Source organism: Prorops nasuta, unplaced genomic scaffold, assembly GCF_024137725.1.
Source record: "Prorops nasuta isolate Cenicafe-Biocafe unplaced genomic scaffold, Cenicafe_Pnas_1.2 PNAS00001, whole genome shotgun sequence".
Taxonomy (NCBI): domain Eukaryota; kingdom Metazoa; phylum Arthropoda; class Insecta; order Hymenoptera; family Bethylidae; genus Prorops; species Prorops nasuta.
The window spans coordinates 15033869-15052678 of record NW_027116798.1 but is presented as its reverse complement, the minus strand read 5'-3'; the positions used below and the strand labels follow the sequence as shown (position 1 = coordinate 15052678).

The 18810-nt window shown below is 30.3% G+C and overlaps 1 pseudogene; it reads right to left on the bottom strand.

Annotated features, from left to right (window-relative positions):
- Positions 1 to 200: 200 nt before the first annotated feature.
- LOC136772961 (general transcription and DNA repair factor IIH helicase/translocase subunit XPB-like) lies at positions 201 to 12865 on the bottom strand (annotated as a pseudogene).
- Between the last annotated feature and the right edge of the window lie 5945 nt (positions 12866 to 18810).

The following is an 18810-nucleotide window of genomic DNA, read 5'->3' as shown; positions in this document are numbered from 1 at the left end:
AATATTAGTGCACATGCAATTTGAAATCTTTAGAAAGTACTTGATTTTGCCAAATTTATTTTTATTATTCAATGTATATTTACAAAAGGTCGAGTCAGATTTCAATGATCTGGTATAGCTCTTAGAGAAAAAGATACTACCGTTTTTCATTAGCTTAGAGAATTTAAAGAATTTGTTGCCAGATATATTTAAATTCTGTATTAATAGTTGATCTTGCTCGGTAATCTCATAATTATAATATCTACCTGCAATAAAAATTTCATCAGCAATTTTGTACAAATTTTTGGTATGCGTGTTTCTTAAATTTAGACCAAATGGAGAAATTTCGTTAAAATTGCTTTGTTGGGCAAGGAATAAAGAAGAATATTGCGATAATGTATTGTATATTTGCAATTCTGGTTTTCGGCTGCTATGTATAAATTTCATTAATTTACCATTTATATCCTCATAAGGAAAACAAGAGGTGACCCACAAAGGTCCGAAATCTTGTACGATCTGAGGAATGTGTAATAGGGAATGGATTGAACAGAACATAAACTCTTTTCCATATAATATTTCAAATTGTTTAACGAAATCGATTAAATTTTCAGATGCCTTTTCTATATCATTTTTACGGATGGATTCTCTAGATAGTTGATATATACTGGATACTAACAATTTATAGTGATCTAAATATTGTTTACTTAAAACATCACTTAAAATAGGAATTGAATAGTAGAAGAACCAAGTTTTTAACTCAGAAGCCTTCCAATAACTTAGATGTTTCGATATACTTCTAGGATAACGATTTGTGTACGATGGGGGCTTAATATTGCATAACCGTTCGTCTACTATGTTCAATGAACTCACGATTGAAAATGCTTTATTATTAAATTTTGAAAGAAACCAATAGCTCATAAGATTTTTAGTAACGCCTTCGAAAACACAATGCATTGTGTCAATTACCGTAGTTCGAACGAGTTTATATGTAATTGAAGATAATGTAGTTGGCCCTTTAACACCACAAACCGGCATTGAAGATTCTAAGGCTTGTTGTGCGTGTATGAGCGTATCCTTGTCATTTCTTAATGGAGAGTCTTTGTAAGGATAAACCATATTTCTATTTATACGTTCTCCATTTTGCAAGCATTTATGGCATCCGAACTTACCATTATATTGCTTCATATTAAGAAATAACGCTTTTGCAGGCATGTCACATGTACCGCAAATAATTATTCCTTTTACGGTTGTTGGAACTTCCATATTTGCTACATTTACTAAAATTCCATTATACAAAGATCTGAACTCTTCATATAATGGTTTTAAAAAATAATTTGGTTTTGGTTTTTTTTCCCCGTACCATAAGCCCGCTAAAACTAAATTATGGAGCTTATATCTATCTTTGTAGGGTACTTAATTTATTATTAGATAGAACGGCCAAACAGAAAATTTAGACGATTTAAAAGGAGAAATACCGTCGGTATACCAGGTAAATGATATATTCATTTCGTAATTTACAATTGTTTCATTTGTAAGGAGCTCTTTATAAATTTCTCCGTCAAAAATATCGGATATTTCCTCTGAATTTACCCTATTGCATCGATTTTTAATTTTAGAGACAAAATCAACCCTATTAAACATTGATCTAATTTGACTTTGAATCGGGAATTCTAAAAATGTATAGGTTTCTTTATTTTGGGAGCACTGGATGCATGCTTCTTCATTGGCTTCCCACATTTCTTCCGCACAATTTTCACAAAATGTATGTTTTTTAACATCGAAGTTAGACTTACAAAATTTTTTTAAATTGTGTACACTTGTGATGCAGTTGTTGGGAGTTGGCACATGAATTTTGATTAGATCCAAAATGTCTGCAAGTAGCACTCCAGATATTCGATGCTTCATTGCAATACTAAGTATTGATAAAGCACTTTGTTTTTGGGTAATTTTTGCTTGGGGGTATAAAAGTAAATCATCGGCGTCTGTTTCATTTTGAGATACACCATTTGAATCCTCATTCATCCAATCTTCATCTTTAAAAAATGGGGTTTCTTCATTTGAATAACATGCATCTAATATTAAAAAAAACATTTTTTTATTATTTTTTGTAATTTTAAATTGTAATATAAAATAAGTTTGTATATATAGCACATTTCAAACATTTTTATTTTTTGAATTTAAATTTTTATGCAATGTAACTAGTTAAATAAAGGTTTTGTTAATTTTTTCAGCTATTTTAAATTTATTTCACCTTCATAAAATTCATTCAAACATTATAAAAGGTATTTTGTTTTTACACAGCTTTGACTAATTTACAGATTATTCACTATAGATTAATTTTTATTGAAGTTGGTAGAAAGTTTGCGAAAATAAAATGTAGCATCGTGTGGCATGAAGACTAGTTCCGATAACTTCACAATGCAGAAAACGTACAAGTTTTATTATTTTCGTATAAAAATTTACACGGAAGGAGGTACTGTTAAGAATTGTGGACTATATATTTTTATGATAAATAAAAAGACGAAGAGATGTGATGCTATTTTAATTCATGATCTCGACTCCCTTAATAATTTTTATTAACGAAGAATGAGGAAATGAATTAAGAAAATCGCGTTTTCGTAAACTCTTAACGGGATCCCTCACGCGTGCTGTACCGACAGTACAAGTCAATAAACAATTAGTTTAATAAAATTCAAATGCGAAGCAAATTTAACAATCGGACGTTTGTAGGACAATGTGCCAGTTCTACGAGTCAAACGAACTTAAAAACACTCAAATAAGTTGAAAAATACCGCTGTACCATTGTGCTGCGTTCTGAAGAGAGGTTACTTTTGGTTATTTCCACTTCAAGAACGCGGGACAGTGGTACAGCGTTATTCTTCATCCGATTTGAGTTTTTTTAAGTTCGATATACTCATTAGAATTGGCACCTTGTCATAAAGAAGCCCGTTTTTGCAATTTGCTTCGCATTTGACTTTTATTAAACGAATTGTTTATTGATTTGTATTGTCGGTAGAGCACGCATGAGGGATCCCGTTAACTGAATCTTTTAGGATTTAAAGATTTATGTTTGTACCGTCAATTGTGATAAATCGATACATTATAAACATTATCTTCTTGTAGAAGAGTTAACCAACATATATAATTATTTTCTTAATAGAATACTTGAAAAAGTAATGAGACTGAAGATAGCCGCAACTTTCTAGCCGCGAGTTCAGGAAACGCACAGCATGAAGTTTGCGAGTCACCCGGTATACGAAATCGGTGGCACTCCTACTTTCAATCGAGTTTTTTAAAAATAAAGAAATTTTTTTAATTTCCTTTAACAAGACAATTTTGAAGCTGCTTAAATTCGGAATCCAACAGTATGGATTTCGCGAGGGTTTGCGACTCCCTTAATGCTCTTCTTAAGAGAGAAACAGGACATTAACCTAACAAACTCACGTTTTCCAACTTTCGGCTGGATTTTTGAAATAGCAGGCATTTTTTTAAATTTTTTTCTCCTATACAGTCTCAAAGCCCATTAAATTCTGAATATAATGATATGCATTTCGAAAGGGTTCGCGACTCCCTTAATGCCCTTTTTTAACCAAGAAGTAACCAGAAATCACAATAGATGGATAAACTAACGTTTTCTGTCTTTGTGCTAAATTTTTAAATAGCAGGCATTTTTTAAAATTTTTTTCACATACACAGTCTCAAAACCCATTAAATTCTGAATATAACGATATGCATTTCGAAAGGGTTCGCGATTCCCTTAATGCTTTTTTATAACCAAGAGCTAAACAGAATTCAGAATAGACAGAAAACGTTAGTTTTTCCATCTATTCTGAATTCTGATTACTTCTTGGTTAAAAAAAACATTAAGGGAGTCGCGAACCCTCACGAAATGCATACTATTTTATTGAGAATTTAATGGGCTAGAAGACCGTCTAGGTGAAAAAAATTAAAAAAAATTCCTGCTATTTCAAAAATCCAGCCGAAAGTTGGAAAACGTGAGTTTGTTAGGTTAATGTCCTGTTTCTCTCTTAAGAAGAGCATTAAGGGAGTCGCAAACCCTCGCGAAATCCATACTGTTGGATTCCGAATTTAAGCAGCTTCAAAACTGTCTTGTTGAAGGAAATTAAAAAAATTTCTTTATTTTTAAAAAACTCGATTGAAAGTAGGAGTGCCACCGATTTCATATACCGGGTGACTCGCCAACTTCATGCTGTGCGTTTCCTGAACTCGCGGCTAGAAAGTCACGGCTATCTTCAGTCTCAGAAAAAGTAAGTTCTATAGAAATTATAAAAAGGTAGGGTCTTTTATATCACATGTACATTTTATAATATTAATGGGAAGTGTGTGCTTTAAGGGTTAAGTTATATAGTAAAGAGAAAATTCGAAAATTGAGAATACACATTTTCAATCTCTCCAAAGCTTGCTGCTTTATGTTACATACATATAATAAAATAAACGTAAGGGATCTCAAATCAATGTTAAGTATTATTTCAACTGATATTCCTTGGGAATGCTATATGTAGAATTTTTAACCGACTCTTTCAATGTGACGTACAGCATGAGCGAGCCTACAATATCATTCTTTTACAACATTTTTGAATTAAAAAATAAATAATTTCAATTATTAAAAACCAATAGAACACCAAATGACTTAAAGACATCTTTTAGGCATCTTTCAGTCAATTGGCTGACTAAAAGATGTCTATAGGATAACTTTTAGTCAAGTGTGCTGTATGGGGATTCAAAAAGCAAGACAAGTCGCTTTTTATTTTATGAAATTTATTATTTTGAAAAATGAACTTAAATTATACATGAAATATAAAACAAATTTACCAACCATCATAATCATCTTCATTATCTTCATCATTTATAATAACATTATTATCGCTGTCATTATCGTTCCAATTTATTGTATCAACATTTATGTTATCCGTAAAAAATTCCTGATTTTGTAATTGCAGACCTTCCGAAGTTATTCCTCTGTAACTAAAATGTTAAAAAGATTTCAAGAAATTTCTCATAAATGGAACAAAAGAAAAAATGTATTACAACCTATGTAATGTTTATAATGTAAAGTTTGTAAAACGCTAAATTTTAAAATGATGTTATGTGATAATGAACTTATTAACGGAATCCCTCACGCGTGCTTTACCGGCAGTACAAGTTAATAAACAATTAATTTATAAAATATCAAATGCAAAGCAAATTGACAAAACGGGCGTCATTATGACAAGGTGCCAGTTCTAACGATTCAATCGAGTTTAAAAAAACTCAAATCGGATGAAGAATAACGCTGTACCACTATCCCGCGTTCCTGAAGAGAGGTTACTTTTGGTTATTTCCACTTCAAGAACGTGGGATAGTGGTACAGCGCTATTTTTCAACCGATTTCAATGTTTTTGGGCTTGTTGGAATCGTTAGGTCTGGCACCTAGTCATAGAGAAGCCCGATTTTTCAATTTATTTTGCGTTTAAATATTATTAATGAGAATTTTTAAACAATTTTTTTTTTACGTTTTTTTGGAAATTACGGCTTTATTTATGACTATATGCGAGTCCTAACGATTCCAACAAGCACAAAAATATTGAAATCGATTGAAAAATTGCGCTGGACAATTCTCCCTCGGTTTTCGTTCCGTAATGTTGGCTACAGAGGGCTTGAGGGATCCCTTTAATAAGTTATAGTATAATGCAATATTAGAGAGCACGAAGCTAAATGATATTGTTAAAATATTACAATTGTCTGCATCTTATATAATGCGAAGACAGATAAAAATAGATTGTCTAAAGAATACCACACTTGAAAGACGAAACGTTATTTCGTACTTTCATTGTTATCAATCAATATCACGGATCAAATAGCTTTTCTTCGCTGCTTAATGCAATACTATGGTTTAGTGCACCGTGTTCCCTCGTTGAGACAACGTAACGTTAAAGCCTACATAATTCTTACAGCTGTGATGGAAAAAAAATAAAATACCAAGTACATGTAAGTAAACAATTTTTATAAAATATTGTTAAAATGACGGTTAAGTTAGCCGTGAGTTTCAGTGTTATATAAACTGTAATTATCGTTCCAACCCGTTATCCATCGCATAAAAAAGAACAAATAGAATAATTTTAAATTAAATACAACGTTTTTTTTAAATAACACCAGAAAAACAAAGTTAAAATGAATTTTGAGATATAGAAAAAATATTTGAAGGAAATATAAAATTTTAAATTCATTTTTATAGTGTTTGATCAACGGGAAAATTTATCTAATCCTTCTTAATTCAAAAGTCATCTAGCCTATTAAAGGGATCCCTCACGCGTGCTTTACCGACAGTAGAAGTCAATAAACAATTAGTTTAATAAAATTCAAACGCGAGGCAAATTGAACAATCGTGCCTTTGTAGGACAATGTGCCAGTCCTAACGAATCAAACGAACTGAAAAATACTCAAATTAGTTGAAAAATAACGCTGTACCATTGTTATGCGTTCTTGAAGAGAGGTTAATTTTTGGTCATTTCCACTTCAAGAACGCGGGACAGTGGTACAACGTTATTCTTCATCCGATTTGAGTTTTTTTAAGCTCGATTGATTCGTTAAAATTGGCACCTTGTCATAAAGAAGCCCGTTTTTGCAATTTGCTTCGCATTTGACTTTTATTAAAGGAATTGTTTATTGGCTTGTACTTCGGTAAAGCACGCGTGAGGGATCTCTTTAAGGGGAATCTATATATCGACATTATAGAGGGAAATTTGCGTCAAACGAAACGACCTAATTTCTTAACCGATTTTCACGTTTATAAACCTTTTTTACGCCAGAAGATTATCAAGCGATCTTTGTTGGCAGATTTTTAAAAATATAAAAAACCAAAAACTATAAAAAAATTGAAATTTTAAAATCGACCAACGAAAATCAATAGATAATCTTCTGACGTTTCAAAAAAGATGTATAAACGTTAAAGTCGGTTAAGAAATGAGGCCGTTTCGTTTGGAGCAAATTTCACTCTGTATTGTCGATATATAAATTCCCCTTAAATTTCGAATAAAATGGTAAAAGAATCAAGGTATCTTGACTCCCTTCAAATCTTTTATTAAGTAAGAAATATGTCTTTAACTACATAAACCTATGTATTTCAAATTTGGGCTAATTTTTTTAAACAGTAGGATATTATTTTTTTTTTAAATATTCAGCCTTAAGTCCAATAAATTCTGAAAACAACAGTATATATTTAATGAAGGTTTGCGACTCTTTGAATTTCCTTTTTCAATGACAAATAGTGGCTACATTGGTAGAAGAAATTGAGTGAAAAAGGTACGAGTCATAATAAAACAATTTACAAGCATTAAAAGTACTGCCCAATATTTTTTTTCGCTGAAAAATTTTTTATACATGTTAAATTTATTATAAATTATGAAAATAAAAATTTAAAAATATATTTTGATTTCCTTATCTCTCTGCTACTTAAAAAAAAATTTAAGCAATTGAGAAACCCTCATGGAATGTGAACGCTATTATATTAAAAAATTTAACAGGCTTGAAGACTTTATAATTGAACAAAATAAAATAAAATTCCTGCTATTTCAAAAACTTAGCTCAAAATTTAAAAACGGAGTTTTATGTAGTTAAAGTCCTATTTATTTAAAAAACAAAACATTTAGGAATTCCCAATACCTAATGAAATTAAATTTGTTTTATTTTTATTTAATATCTTATTATTTTTTTTATTCAATTATTTAATTATATTTATTATTTATTATATCCTGTATAATTTTTTTATTTACATAAAACACTATAAATTCATTATGCATTAATGATATCGTGAATTCTTTTAGACATTTGCTGATGAGGTAAATGACTGGATCATGGATAACAACAAAAAATCTAAAACTTTTAATGAAACACAGGAACAAAAAAAAAAGTATCCGATGAAGCAGCTTCATTCCAAGCAGGAAAGAGTTATGAGAATTGTTGGAGAAATACAAAAGTAATATATATTAATTTTTATAATCTTCTCTTACGCAATTACATATATTTTATATTGAAAACCCTTTTTTTTTAAGTATGACAGAGCGGTACATGAACAGCGTAAAAAGTTAAAAATGAATGAACCAAAACCTAAACCATACAAAAGGTCAAATACTCCAGAAGGTAAGAATTTAAGCAAATTACTATTTTAATATAATGTATTGAAATTTATACTTTATAATCAATATTTTTAAAGGTATTTGGACTTATAATTTCGACACAGTGTCTTCTGACGAATCGCCATAATTCGTAGAAGTTATAGGTAAAAATTTATAATTTACTTCATCTTTACTAAGTAAGAAAATTAGTGATTATTTGTTATAAAAAATTTTTTGCAGAAAGTCACGAATGCTAATCGGTAGTCGAATATTCAACCAAACCATGATTTTGATTCCCATTGAACTTTAGTAAAAAGTAATTATACTTTCTAGCCTTCTTATTGTCCAAAATCTACCTAGAGCGGTGAAATTATCATAGCCCTGCTCTGTTCGCTTTAAAGTTTACTATTATACGTTTTGGAGCATATTAGCTGATAGTAGTCATTTTCAAATAACAATTGATATTGATAGCTGATATATTAATAAATAATTAGAGTAATTTGGTTTTTTACTTTCATGATATTTTGTGACCACAAAAAAACAAGCTTCGCCTGTAAAAAAAGAATAACAAGAAAAGAAAAAAGTAAATTAATTTCCAGCAAAGTAATAAGATTGAAATTAAAGCAAGAACATGAAAATTTGAGAAGAAACGAAGAAAAGGCAGAAGGCATGACATATGCAAGTAATTAAAATTTTGAAGCTCCAGTAAATATAATGGAGAAAAAATGTGATTTAATATCGAATTCAGACAAAGTAAGATATTTTGATTTTGGAATGTATTGGATTCGATGCTGATGCCGATATTATTCAAATTGCTGCAAAACATGATGATAATATATTTAATGTATATGTCAATCCTGAAAAAAAAATATTTATGGAACTATGAAAGCTACCAGTTTCAATAAAATAGGCAATACATTATATATTCGCAATGAACGTATTGAAACTTTAACAATCACTAAAGCTTTGTCATCGTTTGAACAATTTTCATATTTATCTGCAGGATCAAAAAATGTTTTATTGGTTGCCCATAACGCAAGTTTTGACAGACGTCTTTTCTTACATTAAATCACAAAGCATGATATGCTTAAAAATTTTCAAATGATTTCTGGTTTTACAGATACTTTATCAATTTTTTAGAAATTACTCGTTGATTGAAATGGTCATACAAAATTTAAATTAGAAACACTTGTAATTGTTTTTTTGAAATTAAAAGGACTAATATTTCACAATGTTGCTTGTGATGTCATAGTTTTAGAGAATTTCGTAAATGTTTTTGTTTTTAAATAAAATTTATTCTAATTTTCCAAAACATTTCGACTTACAAAGAATTTCGTTAAATAACAAAATATTAACATGTTAATAGTGTATTTCTATCTATGAATTTATTACTCCCGAATATAAACTTTACCTCGGGAGAAATAATTCAATGTAAGCTTGCTTTATTGTAGAATATATGCTTTACATTTTTAAAAAAATGGATGCTTGTTTGCTGTTGAGAAGACAGTAGATTTTTTACATTTATAATAAACGGCACCATTAGCTTCGGAAATTTAAGTCATATTACCAGCTTTTTGTATGATGTGAAATACATAAACGATGATGTAACAATATGAAATAAATAACGTATATTTAAATAAATAAATAAATATTATTATTTTGTTTATATTATTCCAATCTGAATCCTTCTTCAGGAATTCGTTATTCGTCGGTGTCATTGTCACTTGCTGTGGTAAATGACTTTCTTCCTTTCTAATCTTATACATCAAATATGTTTCCTAAAAATTCATTACAATTAAAAAAAAAAATTTCAAAGCAGAACAACTTCGAAAATTTTTTAATAAAAAAGAAAATACCTCATCGATTCCAGAACGTATTGCAATACTTTATAGGTGTAATCCTGATTCACTAAAAATCTTAGATTTTTTCGAGAATAATTCAACTTGCGATACCTATGTATTAAAGAATGCAATGAATTTTTCAGCAATTGCTCATATAAAACGAAAAAGAGAAGTGTTTTTTAATTTTAGAACTAATTTTACCAACCAACCGGCAATTTTAATCTCGCAAAATTCTTCTAAAACGCTACGCTTCTTGTCTACAGGATCCACCATGCGATGATACATCTATAAGAACATTAGCAACTCTGATAAATCAAAAGACTTGTCTACTACTTTACTTCCAAATATAATATTAAATTTAAAATTCTGCAAAATTGTTATTCTTTCACTATGACTAGTAGGTCCATAGATATAAGATTTATTCATTTTTATTGCATACTGCTTTAAGGCAAAGACATTGTCAAAAATCAATTTTTTCATCTCCCCTTCTTTCATGATATCGTATCAAATATTGGCAGCAACGAAATTCATTTGGATTCATTACATAGAGCAATGCTACTTTCTCAACTTTCCATTATTCAGATACTCTCTATAAAATTCAAGTGTCACGGAGCAACAAACTTCTGCACACTGTACCGTCGCAAAAACGTTTTTTTGGAAATTCAAACCAATTGGCTTCATAAAGCTTAAGTCCGATTAAAAAGTTAAGATCCGCAAATTTATTATCTTATCTTGATGATGTAGCCGTTAAACATAATTTACCATGGGAATGGACAATTGTTAGTACTCGATGGAACATTCTTGCAGGAATTGTATGTACTTTATCCAAAAATCATAATATTCTATTTCTGTTCCTACAGCCATTTCATTGTATGTTCAGCTTCCCAAGAACGTTTTTGTGTTTATCAAATCTCTGAATATATAGTAAGTAAACTACAACAGCTCACACACATTAGCTTATCTCTTGCTTCGCTAGAAAATCTACATATCATCGAGACATCAACAATTTACCAAAGTTTAAATTGCTGTTTCCAGTGCTTAACCAATGCTCCGCAATTGCATAAAACTAAAGCTCTTTTTTTCAGCGTCATATGGTAACACTATTATACCAGTCTTGCTCGACCATTGCTATACATCATTGTCAAACTTTTCTTCTCATAATGCCTTAAAGCTGCTGATGTTTTTAAACCAATATTGTTGGTAGGGTTAACAGAATCATTTCAAAAATCATGCTCTGCTTACAAACGATCCTCAAATGCTATACATCCCTCTTTTCGATTACTTAAATTTTCTCTTCTTTAACGTCGAAACTAGTAATCTTGATTTCCGCAACTTCTTCTTCATACCTATCTTCTTTATCTATTTCATTATAATAACAGTAACATCCTGTGAAACTGCAAATGATTTCTCTCTGCGTCTTCAGTCATAACTCCTGGTACTTGTATTTTTCCACAGGAACTGTTGGAGCAATTTACATTGGTGTGGTAAAAATATGTAAAATATGAAATGATGCTTTATATATACCTTTCTTCAAATTAAACAAGTTTATTCACAATGTACTTACTTTAAATTTTTTATGTTTATTAGGAGTAAATGCAACAATATCATCCTCCTCTATTTCATCTACAGTCTTGCATAATCTACAATCTTGACCTACTATTTCCATTGCTCAACCGACCCTCAGGATTTTGCATTAATCCAAAGCTCCTTCTCTCACTGTACAGCATGCTTTGACCTATACTAAAATGTTTCCAGCGTCATATGGTAACACTATTATACCAGATCTTGCTCGACCATTGCCATACATCATTGTCAAACTTTTCTTCTCATAAGACCTTAAATGTGTTTAAAGCCTGACACTCACAGCTGCGTATAAGGAATATGCAGTTAATTTTTAATAACAAAAAAAATGTATTATTTTATAACCTATAATATATTCACACAAAATACTTCAAAATATTACATTTTAATTTATTTTACAAAATGTTTTTACTTATCAGATTTTATTACTACCTTCTTCATGTTTATTCCCCTATTTTATTTATTTGTTCACACTTTTTAATCATATATATGACACTATCATCAAAAACGAACAAATTGAACAAAATATTAATCGAGAATTCGAAGAGCTGCACTGAAACGTACTGAGTGTATCTTTATCATTTTATAATTAATGTGAAAACAGAGGATAGAGATATATCAGTGCACGCCATTGCAGGTCCTCGAATTCGCGATAAGATTATGCCGGTATGGGTTCATAAATCTGTTAATTTTGAATTAAATTACACGTTACGATACTCGAATTCGATTACGTAATAATTTCGGGGGAAAAAAAATTCATGAAAACTCACTTTAAAACGAAGTCATACTCCAAATCATAGAAGAAGAAATTGTAATTTCAAAATGTTTTGGGCATATCAATAATCAGAGATATGAGATATGTGGATTGCACGAACCGATTTTAATATTCATGGTCTCAAATTAAAGCTTTCTTAAAATGATTTTAAAAAAAGCTGTACTGGAATCGTGACAATGAATTGTTCACTGAAATATATCGTTTTGAAAAATTTGGTATATTATTTTTATAAAAAGTTGATAAAAGTCTTTTCTTTTATATATATTAAATTGAAAATAAAGTCTGCAATTTTTTTTTATATAATTCGAAAAAATTTCAATGACTAATAATTACAGGTATTGTATTTAATTTTGTGATTGAAAAAATCAGAAATAAAATCAAAAATATTAAAATATTTACAAAAAAATAAAAAAGGGTACTCACTCTGAAATCGGACATATTTGCCGCTGCTCCCTTTCTCCTAGAGTCTCACCAATTTCTACTTGCGATTGGTTTTGAATATTTTTTACATTTCTGTAAATTTTATATTTAGCAGAATCGCAATAGTCTCTACAATGTTTTGGTCGTTTCGGCATATTTGGAGCACTATTTTAATAGCCACAACTTTCACAGTCACTATTTTACCTATCACTAATGAAAATGAAACTATTAACAAAAAAAATGCACCATACACGATTTGAATTTCAAAAACGTTTGAGGTCGTCTTCTCGGTCAAGTTAAGATGCGTACAGCGTATGCACTCAACACTCAATTGTTTGAGAAAGCACATTGTGCCTTTTCATGTAATTCTCTGATAGTATCTATAGGTATAGTTTTTACCAGAATGGTTGAATGCAATGGGCGCTAATTATGGTGAATTTTCGCTTAATAAACGTTGCAGCATATTGAGACTGAATTTACCAATAGTAAGAAGCAAATTTTCATCAAGACTTCATATTTAATGAGATTTATTCTAACATCCAAACTAGTTATACAGTTTTATATTATTTTAGCAATAGTCTTCTTTTATTTTTAAGATAAAAACGAATTAAAAAAAAAATTAACTTAAAAGTAAAAATTACAGTATCACATGCAAAATAATTGTTGTGGATTCGTTGTGAATAAATCTAAAGCTCTATGCTAATCTTAACAATATTTCCATTATCATTGTAACAAGTAGATATTTTAAATTAATCAATTCCTTTATGCTCATTAATTATGATTGAAGAATAAAACCGAAAACTAATGTAGTTCAGAAATGCTTTGAAATTAGAAAAATAGTACTTTGAATTACATGCCTCAAAAATAGTTACGCTTAAGGGGATCTACGACCGACAAAAAAATTCATTCAAATTTATCTCTGAAACTAATAAAAATATGAACTTTTTAGTAGAGGCTTAATTTACTCTTCTAACAGTGTTTAAGAGCGCTACAGACACCGATTCTCATTACAAAATTTATTTACAAAAATTAGAAACAATATTTTGTATGATACTAATAATATTCACAAAATGGGGTTATAGCGCCCTGAAGAAGAGTTCGATGAACAATTTGAGACCAAGAAGAAGTCAATATATTCTAAAATGTAAAAGATTATTTTTAAAAAATATTGCAGCTATTCGAATAGAAATTTAACTAATCTAATCAACGGAGAAGAGTCGTTCTGCGTTAGACAAAGACGCGTGTATAAGTTTTCTCGCTTTAAAAGGACTCTAAATATGTCCCTAATACAGCTACAGCAAACGCCATATTACAAGGTAGTGAGGTGACAATGCCTGTGATTAGTAGGTTGTAACGCAAACCAAGATAGCCAGACATATTTTTTAAAAGATTTCAAGAAATTTTTCCTCTTAGTACTCTGCTTACAAATTCCTTGTTTACGAGGAAAAAATTCATAAATATATTGGCAAAATTTTTACGTTTTGGGCGCAATTTTGAAATTACCTAAATGAGAAATTAATTGTTAAATAATGCATTCTTTAACTTCAAATATTTATTCCACAAATTAATAAGATTCCAAGTTGATTGCTAAAGGGAAAGTCTTTGAAAAATTCAAATTAAATAAAAAAAATCATGTTTTTTGGTGTTTAATCGACGTTTATTCATAATTAACAATATTTTTTAGCAATTTTCAATCCATCATTGAAAAGGTTAGGTTTCAAACTTTAAAAACATGTACCTCACAATATTTTTTAACGCTTGTAGAATTAGTCGTGAGCGTTGAAAGATCAGCGCACAGTGAGTGACATGCTTGGCTGTAACGGGTTAAACTCAGCGTTAGTAGTAAATTTATAAATTTATAAATATCTAACAACGTAAGAAAATTAGGAAAATAAAAAGGGACGGCTGCTAACTTAGCAGACAATGATGTGGTAATTAAAATTAAAATTAAAAGTTAGCCTAATATACAGGTGCATGAAAGTAGACCTAAGGGTGATTTGGACCATGTATAGGCTTAGCCTTAATCTGATTCAATTTTGTATAGCTTCTGTTAAACAAATTATATCACTTTAGCTGAAGTATAAATTAACAATAAGGTATCTAGACATGGCTAATAAACGAACAAATTTTTCAATGCTATTGCAATCTGCTCGCTCGCATATCCGAAACAAATGCAGTTTACTTTAAGTGGTGTGATTCGTGATTAGCAGCGTTTCTGATAAAAAAGATTTTTTTAATTGTTATAAATAAAAAGTTGTTTCAAAGGAAATTCTAATAAGTTTATTGGTTGTGATAAATACTGAAAACGTAAAAATGTTTTGCCTGGTGCAGTGGGTTAGGGGAAAAGAAACAAGCGTTTTGAGCAAGGAGAGCATATCAGAAAATAGCAATGAAGGTGATAAAGTTTCAATTAAATATGGTGATAAAAAATACAAAGCAGTGGTGCTTAAATTTTGTGGTACGTACAACATTTATGTATATTTTGTATTTTTATAGTTCTAATATCAATGAATATTTTCCATAAAAATTTCCCATACAGCACAGTTGATTAAAAGACACCTAAAAAGTGCCTAAGTCACTAAGTGTTCTATGGGTTGGAAATCGGTTTAATTTCAAAATTCGTATACTACATTATTTTGACGTGCTATATATAATTAAGAATATAATTTTGAATTATCGTGGAGCGCTACCGTGTAAACTATAAAGTGTGGTATAGGTTTAGGGTGGACGAAGTCGGTGGAAGATGATGGAAGTAAAAAAAACACATAAAACGTATACTCAAACGTAGACGTGCGAGGCAAGATTGTGTGTTTAGTTACTTCCATCCCTTCCCACCCACTTTATCCGAATTAACTATTTATTCTGGAAAGCATATAGATTTCAATCACTCGCGGACTCTGTAACTTTCAATATTTATAAAGGACATATAATTGCCAAATGACCTTGTTAATTTTCACGATCTTCAAATACAACCCTCTCATTTTTATCGCAAAAACGCCCCTTTCCCGTGTACCCCGGTTGGGCAACAGCTGTTCAAAAATGTGTGTACAATGTATGTGCCTTTCTACATAAGTTTGTAAATATGGCGATCTGTGAAAACACTTATCGCAAATTCAAGAACCTGCAATAGTGTGCACTGATATATCTCTAACCTCTACTTTCACATTAATAATAAAAAGAAAAAGATACAATCAGTACGCTCCAATGCAGCTCTCCGAATTCACGATTAGTATATTCAGAATCAAAAGTGTGGCACCTCAATCTGCATTGTTTGTTAATTCATTTAAAATACTTCTTAGTGACGAACTTTAAATAAAATCATGTTGTGTTATAAATTTGTATAATAAATATGTTTTATACTAACCTATTATTGTGTAACATAGTGTATAAAAATAAATTCAAATATTTATTTTACATAAAATTTATATTACTTTTTGATATTTATGCATGAAAAACATCATTCATTTTTTTATTATTAATAAGAAGCAATATTTTCTTGAATCGTAAAGTCCATTACAGCTTGCAAGCCAACTAGAGATAATAAACTAACAGCAAGAAGATTCTACAAAAATAAAGAAGATGCAATTTATTAATGAAATAGATAATCGTTATCATAGATTTCTTTGCAGAAACATAATATGAATAGCGACAAGCTTTTGTATGTATTTCCAACTGATGATAGTGTAACAGAACCTCTGATAGCTCCTGACAGCTCATCTGCCACAGGTCCAAGCAAGAGCAATTTACGTAAATCTGTCCAATGCCATCCAATAAATTTTTGAGAAGCCAGTCTGCTATTATCCAACTGATGTTTCTACCTAATATAATTAATTTTTTATTAAGTTTCAAATGTAGTAAGTACGTAATGAAGAAAAAGCCATTAGATTAAAATACATTTACCTACACCACATCACACTACGCAGCCATGAGTCAATATTGTTGATTGGTGACAAAATAGCTTAGAGTTGCAGAATCTCAATGCGTTCATGTGGATAATGTTGCTGGGTCCTTGGCCTTTCGCAATATCCTAAAGTAGTAGATTTGCAATGATTTTTCAATTATAGCCTATAATGAAAGGAAACATTGAAATTTAAGCTTAAATTGATGAATGTTCAAATGATTAATAGTAATTCCTCACGGATTAAGATGTCTTGCACTATTTTTAATTTCTGCTAAGTGTGCGTATTGGCAAATCTTGTTGTACACTGACATTCATCGAATCTGCTCGTGAAGAATGGCCTACTAGATTTGTAACTAGCTGGACAGCTTCAGGTCTCTAGTTCTCACCATAGCGTAAAACGTCACGGTGACGTCAGATGACGTCACGATGACGTATAGGAGTCGTGGTGGGGAGAATAAGGAGAATCTGGTAAATTGCATATACTCGAGTGTAGCGGTTGATCGTCTTACTTTTGTCAAAAGTATATCATCTCGGGATAAAATGGTATAGTAAGAATTTTCTTCTTTCTCTGTCTAATAGCATAAGAGTGAGAGAGAAAGACATATGAGATACCCCATGTGCCCATTGATTCTGCTCGAGCACGTTTTTGGTATAGTGATAGGAATTTTGGTATACTGATAGAAGCGGTAATAATATAGTAATCAAACGACAGATCAATAAAAAGAACAGGGCATATTCCAATGAGTGAAGTGTCAAAATGTGCAACTTAACCTCTGTAATTTGTATTTATTTCTGAAATAACTTGTAAGTGATGAACTTTTAATAAAATCATATTAAGTGTTATAAATTTGTATAAAAAATATGTATTTTAGTTTTAACCTATTATTGTGTAACATATAGTGTATAAAAATAACTGAAAATATATATTTTAAATTAAATTTATGTTGTTGATATTTTGTCAAGAATAACACATCATTAACTTTTATATTAATAATAAGGAGCTATATTCTTGAGTCGTAAAGTCCATTGGAGCTTGCAAGTCAACTATGGATCCCAAGCTTACAGCAATAAGATTCTACGAATAAAGAAGATGCAATTCATTATTAAAATAGATAATCGTTAACTCAGATTTTTTTGCAGAAACCTAATATCAATAGTGACAAGCTTTCGTATCTATTTCCAATTGATGATGCTGGAAGAGAACCTCTGAGAGCTCCTGACAGCTCAACTGCCACAGGTCCTAGAAACAGCTATTTACGTAAATCTGTCCAGTGTCATGCAATACATTATCCAAAAGCCATTCTGCTATTATCCAGCTAATGTTTCTACGCAATATAATTAATTTCTTATTAATTTTCAAATATACTAACTATGTAAAGAAGAAAAAGCCAATATATTAAAATCCATTTACTTACACTACATCTCATTACGTAACCATGAGTGAATATTGTTGAATGGTGACAGAACAGTTTATAGTTGCAGAATCAGAATACATTCCTGTTGTGGGTAATGTTGCTGGGTCCTTTTGTTCTTTCGCAGTATCCAAAAGCAGCAAATTTGCAATGATTTTACAATTATAGCCTATATTCGAAGAAAACTTTAATACTTAAGCTTAAATTGAAGAATATTCAAATGATTAATAGTAACTCCTTACGGATTAAGATGTCTTGCATTATTTTCAATTTCTGCTACCAGTGCGTATAGGCAAATTCAGTGGTAAATTGTTATTCTCATTAGTTAGAGCTTGTTAATCCTGTAAGTTACGTAGCACTTTAAAGTGGGCAAACAAATCCTTACGCTGCATTATATTAGTCTTCCCTTCCTTCGCTAACTTTTGAAAATTCATATATTACTGTTATCCACGAGTATATTTACCCAGTGGCTGAAAAATATTAGAAAGAGTATGAAAATTCATTCTTAAAAGTAAGCATAAATTATTTCCATATTCATAAAGTTATACATACCTATTCTATTATTTAGCTGGATGTTAGCTGCCACGAAGACATCCATATGCAATGTGCCGGCCCTCCTTCCTTTTTAATCCAGTGTATTATCCTAATAGTTTGCTGCAGGACAGTCTTAAGTCAGAAATAGATTGAAGTGTGATAATTCGGTTCTACTTTCTCTTTACCCTGGTCTACCATGAGGAGATACTCTTTTTTATCTTGATTTTTCATAACGTAAATGATAAATAATTAT